Genomic DNA, 10000 nt, shown 5'->3' with positions numbered 1-10000 from the left:
TTTGTTTTACTGTTTTAGTTTTTTACGATTTTCCGTTATAAAATCAATAATGTTTTAATACTCTTTTACTATTTTGTTTTAAATTATTGTACAAATTTTAAGAATTTTATATTTACTTTTACAGATTGATAATGAACATTGCAATGTTCGAAACGTCTCTAAATAAATTATGACCAGTTAACTGATGTTTTTTGGACCCTGCTGCACACCAAATATATATATATATATATATATATATATATATATATATATATATATATATATATATATATATATGTGTGTGTGTGTGTGTGTGTGTGTGTGCTTGTATGTGTGTTTGTATGTGTGTTTGTATGGTTTTGTGGGGTTCGTGTGTAGGTACCCATTTCAGTTATCAACTGGATTAAAACATTGCTTAGTCTCGGGCCTGCCATTAATTGGACTCTTCATATTTTAAGAGAATCTTTGTCATTCCATTTTCTTCTACCTGTTGCATCTCCTTTTCATGCTTCATTCTCATTTCCGCCCTCAATCCTGTGTCTTTTCGTTGATTGTTTAATTGGCCGGATCCTACATTCTTTTCCTCTTCTTCCCGTAGGTTAACTTTCGTTTTGACGTCCCGATTATATATCAATCTTTCAGAGGTCCTAGTGAGGGCAACAAACTCTTTCCTCAGAGTATTCGATTGACCAGTTCCTCTTCTTCTTGGTCGAGTTTCCTTAGACGAACATCTTGAAGACGTTTCATTACGAAGGAACCCAACTGAACCAGAGATTCCTTTGCAATTAAAATATCCTTATTTTAACTACTGTAAGAGATATCTTATTTCTCAAATTGCCTCTCCTGATGATGATGATTTAGATTAAACGCCCTATATACAAGGCGGACCACGAGCACTTGTGTTGGCAGCCAGTAAGGGGAACGGAGCGTTGGTTGTATCTTTTTAAAGCTGTTAATTGTGTTGGATGACAGGAACACTGAAGACGGACAGATGATTATGAGGATGACACAAAATGACGACCGAAGCTAGAGCCCGAACCTTAAATCCCGAGCGCCGCAAAACTGACATATCCGATCCCAAACCCGTTCCTTTGTCGGTCCTAGATAATGATTTTTTTTATGAGAGCGTGCTAAGAGGAAAACGTCCAATTGGGGATTGTCTCTCCTTAAAATTCCTTACTTTTAGAGAAAAAAAATAACTTCAGATTGAAGAATTTTATATCTTTCTCTGATCCTTCATAATTCTCTACTTCTGTTTAGTTTCCGCCTTATTCTGCCATCTTTATTTTTGGATCTTCAACGTTATGGACTTCACTTTCTCATTTCAAATTCCCCCTATCGTAAACTGATCAACAAATTATGATTAGTTCTCCTTTTCGGATTCTTTCTTTCTTCTCTCTCGTTCTCCTTTCTGTCTCCCTCTTCTTCCTGTATTTTCTGTCTGAATCCTTGAAAATAAATCAATTATTAATCTTCAAGATTCTTGTTTTGCTTTTTATGACTGCCCTCCTGATTCCACTTGTCATTGATTCCTTTTTGACGAGGTATTTTGGTTTTCTTTCAAAGTCTAAGACTCAACAATCCTCTTAACTTTTACCAAAGCGTTTTCTCCATCACCCAAATCTTGTTTCCTTTTTAATGGCCTCAGAGGCAATTTGGTGATAAAAGCTTGTAAATTTAGGTTGATCAATAAAATGATAAAAATTATCTTTTTACTTTATCTAGCATTTCTGCTCGAAGAAAAAGGACAAATTGGGGCTGATTTGGAAAATCACCGGTATTTCATATTTCTCCTCACAGAGAGACTAAGATTCTTTTAGAGCTCTGACAGAAAAGCATTTAACTTTCCAATTGATAACGAAACAAAATTTGGAGTAAAACCAGGGGTTAGGAGAGTTTTGAAGACTATTTCGGATTCTGGAGCTTGTTAAGGATTTCCAAAAGGCCTTCATGTTTGCTAAATTAAAAATAAGCTAGATACAGGAACTCTATATTGTTGGCTCGGAGGGGCTCCACGCTTCCCCCTATCCCAGCAGGGATCTCCCCTTCCTGCTGGGCAGGTGGGGTCCCGCCCCTACTACCATTGGTCCTGGTGGGAGACGCCCCATCACTCTGGGGCGGTGGGGTAACCACACATGCTCCCACTGAACCAATGGGGCGGAGCTCCACCGTTCCCACTACTAGGGCGGAGCTCCCCCGTTCCCACTGCTAGGGCGGGATTTTCCCGATCCCGCTGAAACAGCGAGGCTCCCCCGTTCCAGCTGCCATACCGGGGCTCCCGCATTCCCGCTGACACGGCCGGGCTCCCCCATTCCTTCTGGCATGGCGGGGCTCCCCCATTCCTGCTGGGGTGGCAGGACTCCCCTGTTCTCGCTTGCCCGGCGGGGTTCCCCAATTACCTCTGGCATGGCTGGGCTCCCCTGTTCCTGCTGGGACGGCAGGACTCCCACGTTCTCGCTGGCACAGCGGTGCTTCCCCCATTCCATCTGGCATGGTGGAGCTCCCCCATTCCTGCAGGGACGGCAGGAATCCCCTGTTTTCGCTGGCACGGCGGGGCTCCCCCCTTCTCTCTGGCATGGAAGGGCTCCCCCATTCCCGTGGCACGGAGGGGCTCCCCCTTTCCCGCTGGAACGGTGGGGCTTACCCCTTCCAGCTGGCACGTTGGGGCTTTCCTGTTCCTGCTGGCACTTTATCGTGGTGGAAGGGTTTGTGTATCATTATGATCAGCAAAACTGTACTAGTCTCAGCTGCCCATACTAGGTTGGTTTGCTATGAGCAATCATACCTATATATCCCACCATCACCAATGTGCACAGGCCAGCTTGCTGATATAATTTGGCCAAACCCCAGAAATGAATTGACATTTCTGAGGCCTTTGCCCTGCATAGGACTAGAAAAAGCTGCCGTATTTCTTCAGATATTGATTCTCCTGATGATAAACATGTCAGAGACTGCGAGATTTCAAGTTGAAATGGGTTGATAAAACTCTAAATTGCTTTAATTGTTCATTGCACCTGTTTCACATGTGTGAGAAGCACTAATGAGTATGATAGGCATTTCGTATTTTTTCCGGCTCACTTCATATCAGATGGAAGTTTTTCATGCAAACACAAATATCAAATGTCGTAATTGTATAATCTTTTCTTACTTCAGATGATGATTCTTGTTTGCACCTCAAACCTTCTTGAATTGTTTAGAGGTCCGTAATGGCTGCCTTAATCATTGGATGATGCCCAGTAAGTGTGGTACAGTTTGAGGTATTGCCAATGCTAGACACAGATCCCAACTTAGCAGGGATAAATTGACCCTCAAAATTGCATATGATAAGCGATAATCTAGAAAAAAATCAGAATCTTGTAAATCCATAGCTTTGATGCTGTAATTTTCAGCACAGTTTGAGTGCTCCTTGAGAGTTGGTTCTTCTGACCGTTTTCTCTGGTAGTATGGTGCAAACTCTTAAATTGGATCTTCTCTGCATTTTCTTTGGTTAGGTATCTGGAATGGGTTCAGACATACGAGGACTGATTTCAGGGCATCATCTTTACGAAATCCAAAATCTTGCATGTACAGTAGATCCTAATTCTGCTGTGAACTGATCCAGTTCCATAAACATCAGATACTAACTGATCAAGGTTGTCCCAGTCGCCACAAAACACTGTTCCTTCTGGCTGATCCTTAACCACATCACTATTGCTGATTACTGATACAATTTCCACCATATATTTGCTAGGACAGTTTCCAATAAGCATAGGACTAACAATAACCTAGTTTGTTTAGGAGAGTAATTAATTGTTTAGATAGTAGGATATGCTTTTTCATCTTCCACTGTCCACCTGTTGCTGCTTATTAAACCGTCTAGACTAGCTTATAGTACTAATATTCGTTCTCTATCTGATGGGTCCCTCTTACAACAAATTAGTGTAAACAGTTTGTAGAACAAAAGCAGGAATTTCTTCTAGTGTATAAGGAACGCCACTAGATTTCGTGAGCCATAGATGTGTCTTTTTTTCCTTGAAGGCATTGAGTAATCTAAAGTGAAGCTCAAGACTAACTTCTTTGATTTAGTCATTATCTCCAAAATCATAAGCAGAAAAAAACAATCATCTTCAGTGATTCTAAAGCTTTACAAAATATCAGTTTGTCTTTATATGGGGATGAACATAAGTCGATGCTGTCTTTCAGGTCGGAACTGTGTTCAATCTTCAACCTGAGATTGACTAGTTATTTCACAAGCTTGTTCATTATTGTCATTGTTGCTTAGATACTCATTAAACACATTTTAAAATGACAAAATTTTAGAGCCCGACCTTTATGAATAACGTCCTTTTTTATATAATAGTAGATGCGAAAATGCATTTTTTACACTTATTTTCCTGTCTGGTGCTTCCTCAGTTTCTGTGATGGTATAACGCTACTGAGGTATTCCTCTCACTAAATACTGCTAAGGTCAGCACTCATGATATCAGGCCTCCCTTACAAAAAGATCTAAGTCATCTTATATTGCACAGTAAATTTTCATCATTTAGTTTAATTTCCTTTTTTTCAATATTATTATTCGCATCTGAGTGGAGATTTCTACAAGCTATGTTTATTACCTGAGACCTTTACGTTGTCACCATTGCAAAATATATAGTATTTACCAAATATCACTAAATATCATCTTTTTGTTGTTAGCTTGTTCACTTACATTCAAGCATTTGTTTTTATGCCGGATAATGTGACACGACCAATTCAAAAAACTCTCGTCGGCAACTTTCTAGATAAACACGTAAGGAACAAATAAATATGAACAATAAATAATATTGACTTCATATGAAAAAAATACCTTTAAATTTTCTATAAAAAAAATTAAAGGTACTTTATTCTTTAAAATGAGTTTGGAATTTGTCAAGAAAAAAATCATCACCTAATTATTTGGATTTATCATTTTGAAATGGATAGGAAAATTTGGGTATCGATTTCAATATAATGTAAGCTTGGGCTATAAGAAATATCAACATAAGCTCAAATGAAAGCATATGTAACAAGGAAGTATTTATAATGTAATATGTAATTATAGATTAGGAGTTTATCCTGAGAGGACTTTGTTTGCAAAGAGAAATATGTTAAAATTAAGATTTTTTTTTTTACTGTGTGTACATTTTACAATATTTTCAAAATACACATACTATGGTATTTTCTTATTTTTACATATGTTTCTTGATATATTGCAATAGTCCCTGCAAAATTTCATGAAAGCCTGAATATTTTTGACCGCCCATATAAGGCTTGATGTAGATTTATGTGAGGTGGGGTTGAGCATAGTTTGAAACGGGGTGTTTTGCCCCCCTATGTGAGAACGACCCCGAGTTGAGAGTGGTCGCTATGTTCTTGACATAGCCCAAGACATAGGTTATCAGGAAATGGGAGTTAAAAAAGTTAGCAGAAAATATCTTGGCATAAAAACATTAACAAATATTCTAAACACCATGCACACTGAGTCAATTGAACAATGGTGTCAGATACTTATATCAAGATTATAAACAAGGAGTTTAATAAGTGTCAGGTGTTTCTCCATAAGTTCAGAATGAAAGTCAGGTTATAAAGTACAAACATGCTAACAATTTTCAAAGTACTACCAACCTGAAGTGCTTAAAATAACTTCCTTAAAAATAAGGTCTCCAAAAATTTGGAAAAACTTTTCCAAAATTTAATTCTTTTTACGATATTAGATAGGAAACTGACTGTTTCTCATTTTTTCTAAATATTGGTTTCATGCTACAGCCAACATGAAATAGCTTCACCTTGCTTCTGGTCTCCCTCTGGACATAATATTAAAGAAATCAGTAGGCTAAGATCACCCAATATCAAACCAAAGCAAGGAAAAATGCAGAAAACCGATATTTCTAAAATCACCACTGATAAAAAGGTGATCAGAAACCAGAAATAACCAGGGTAATCTATCTATCTATCTAGATGCCATGTCCTCGACGTGGGCTGAATGAATGGATGATTTGAAGTTCTCTGGCATCCTGACATCGAAGGTCATTGATGCCGATATCGTTTATTATAAATAAAGACTAAAAGAATATTAAATTAAAACCAGAAAATTAAATAAGTTATGAAAGTTGAATAGAATTCAGAAGAACTGCTTCTGAAATAGATTTAAAAATGCAACTAGCATTGTACGACACATCATGTCCAAGGATCTTGGCAAGGATGAACCTGCCATCCTCCCCTCGAGGCTCCAAGAAATATTTATTTCTTTCTGCGCTTTATTTGGGGCATTCAGTCAACAAATGCCCCACTGTCAAGGTTATCAAACAGTCGTCACAATATGGTTGGTGTTAGACAGCCAGCAGAAACTCATGTGTCATCCGAATGTGACTAATACAGAGACGACAAAGAGTAGTCTCCCACTTCCGGGGTATCATGCTATACCTGCAAGGGGATATAACAATCGCAATTTCTCTCATCTTATTTTCAGTTAAACTATCCCAATGCTTTTGCCAATTATTTTAGATAAAATTCTTAATTGCCGGTAAAAAATCATTAAAAAGAATGTGATACCTTCTTGGTAGCAACACGGCTGCAGCATTCTTTGCTAATGAATCTGCCTCTTCATTTCCAGAGACACCTACATGTGCCGGAAGAAAGCAAAATCGAACTGTTATATCTTTCAGGCCAGTAATTAAAAGCCACTTTAAACTATTAAAAACTGAAGGGTTACTGGAATTAAAACCTTTTCAAGCTTGAAGGTCACTTCTTGAATCACTAAAAAGGGTAAAATTGCCCTCCTCTTTCCACGCTATTTTCTCAATAGCGGTTAGTATGACATAGTTTGGCAGTAAATATAGAAGATATTGGAGGAAGTGCACTCTACAATTATAAGAATTTCTATATACTCTAGACCCAACGGCAACATCATATTTGGAGCCATCGGTATATATAAAAGTCGATTCCCTATGTTCTTCAACATGTTCCATAAAAAGAGACCTAAATTGTAATTCAGTCATGTTCTCTTTAACCCCAATAAAATATTCACATAATGATATCTGTGGTAATTTCCACGAAGGGGTTAATGATATCATAAATAGAAGTACCTTACTTGTAATTATATTAGGACGGTTTAATAATTGTTTCATCCGAAAGCCACAAGGTTGAGTAGATTTTGGGGGCAACTCAAGGTATGTTGAGTGCCTTACAAGGCTTGCAGTCTGAAAGGCTAAAGAGTTAGAGAGTCTTTGCAACCTAAACCAATATCGAACAAGAGAAGAGATTTGGTAAAGTTCCAAAGGTAATTCTCCAGTATCAACAAGGAAACTAAGGATATGTGTTCAAAACACTCCTGTGGACAATCTAATACCAACAAGATGTATAGAATCTGATATCTTTAATCGGCTTGGGGTGGCTGAGGAGTATATTTCACAGCCATTATTCATTTTTGAAAAAATTAAGGCCTTGTATAATTTCAAAATAGTTTTGTGGTCTGCCCCTCATGATGTACGTGATTATACTTTTAAAAGATTCAGAGCCTCAAGACATTTTGCTTTTAACGCCTTTAAATGAGGAACCCATGTAAGCATAAAATCAAATATTAATCCTAAAAATTTAGCTTCATCTACACCTGGGATCAGTTGACCTTTCATGTATATATCCGGGTCTGGATGTACTCTCCGGATACGACAGAAATGGACAATAGTAGTTTTTCTTGTTGAAAATTTAAACCCTTTCATATCAGCCCACTGAATAATTTGGTCAATTGAGAGTTGTAGTTTTCTCTCAACCATTGCCATTCATGCTCCAGCATACGATATGGAAAGATCATCCACAAATAGTGGTGAGAGAATATCTTGAGGAATGGCAGAGGATATCCCATTAATAGTAAGTCCAAATAGGGTTACACTTAGCACACTACCCTGGGGACCTCCTTCTTCCTGACATTTTCTCTCCGATAGAGTTTCCCCCACTCTCACTTGAAAAACTCTTTGTGAAATTAATGATGGAATGAACAATGGTAGCTCTCCTCTTAATCCCAAATTATGAAAGATTTTAAGTATTCCTTATGTCCATGCAGTATCATATGCCTTTTCAAGGTAAAAAAAAGACTGTTACATGGCTCTGTTTGGAAGCAAAGGCTTCATAAATAGAGGACTCAAGTTGTTTCAACACACAATGTCGTTGAGTGCATTTTTCTAAATCCACACTGGATAGGAGATAAAATACCCTACTTTTCCAGGTACCACATCAGTCTTGCATTCATCATCTTCTCCATCATCTTTCATAAGCAAGATCTCAGTGCAATTGGTCGATAGTTTACTGCTTAAAACCAATCCTTACCGGTTTCAAAAAGGCTAAAATAATGGTTAGTTACCAAATGCTTGGATAAGTATGGCCATGCCATATTCTGTTAATAATGCTTACAATAAATAACTTTGTATTAACGGGTACATGTTTAACCATTGCATATGGAATTCTATCGGGTCCAGGGACTGTGTCATTATACGTAGCAAGTGTGGAATCAAACTCTCTTTCAGTAATAGGAGAATTGTATGACTCTTCCCTTCCTGTTGCAAAATTTAAAATTTCTTTTCTTTAATGACCCTATACTGGTGACCAGCAGCTGCTTCACACTTGCATGATACATTTGAGAAATGCTCAGCCAGGGCATTGATAACCTTAGTTGCTCCAGTCACATAATGATTATTCACATTGAACACTGGTGGGGGGTTGGGGGTGAATATGCCTGCTATCTTTCTTACTTTCCTCCACACAGAGGATGGTGGTGTTCTACTATTAATGGAGGAAACAAAAGATACCCAAGACTGGCGCCTAGCTTCTTTCATGGCACGATGGAACTGTGCTGTACATTTCTTGTATATAATCAAATTGTTCTCAGTAGAGCATCTGCACAATCGACTTAAAGACCTTTTCATGGCTTTTTTCAGGGCAGTTAGTTCTGAAGACCACCAGGGGACTAGTCGTCATTTGAATAACCCTGTTGTTTTGGGAATTGAATTAACTCCTGCTGTATGAAGGGTCCCATTCAGTAAGTCTATGGCATCATCAATATTTTCAAACTGCTCTGCATTCCCTTCAATTTCGCTTAGCTCACAAAATCTATCCCAATCCGCCTTGTCAAGATTCCATCGTGGCGGTCTCTGTAAAGGCGGACCATTATTTGTATTTATAATGATTGCTCATTGATCACTTGTATGCTAATCATCTAACGCCCTCCAATCGAAGTCAAGAAGACAATTAGAGCTTGCGATTGATAGGTCTATGCACGATAAGGTACCTGTCTGGATATGAAAGTATGTGGGCTCTCCTGTATTAAGGAGCCCGACATCCTCATTTTTCACAATTGATGATACAATATTGCCTCGACGTGGGCTGTCAATTGCCCTCACCTGGTTTTGCCTCTGGCTCTCTGTATAAACTATCCAGCTGCTACTTTCTCAATTTACATCTTCCAGTAAGCTATCCAAAAACCAGGGAAAGAAAAATTGCTTACAACCTTGAAATTAAGTTCTTTGAAGCGCACTCACCCCTTGTCCCATTGGTATCATATTCCAGCTAGCTTTTGTGCATTTGTTTACGAACGCTGGCCCAAAATGAGTTTTTATCTGAATAAAATGTTATTTTATTTATTGAAAATCTCGGTGTCTTGTTCCTTAAAAATAGCGTGACTTCATTCTTTTTGTTCCCGTCGTTTCACAAATTACACTATAAAGACATAGCGCAACAGCTTCGCGTAACTAGATAATATCACCTTAGTTAGAAATGAAGATTGTAATTTTAACAATGAAATGGATAACGCGGAGTCTAGCTGCCAACTAATCATGAAAATTTCATCTGTAACATGACTGGGATGGAATGAACATCTTGGCCCTTCACTCTTCTTTGACTCTCACTACTCACTCCCTCTTTCGCCCCCTTCTCACTCTCACCACCATCAGACTCTTTCACCCCTTCTAACTTCCTCACCAACCTCTCCCTCTTTCACCCCTTCTCATTCAATACTCTCTCTCTCTCTCTCTCT

The sequence above is a fragment of the Palaemon carinicauda genome, chromosome 4, assembly GCF_036898095.1.
Source record: "Palaemon carinicauda isolate YSFRI2023 chromosome 4, ASM3689809v2, whole genome shotgun sequence".
NCBI lineage: Eukaryota > Metazoa > Arthropoda > Malacostraca > Decapoda > Palaemonidae > Palaemon > Palaemon carinicauda.
This window is presented reverse-complemented; position numbering follows the sequence as displayed.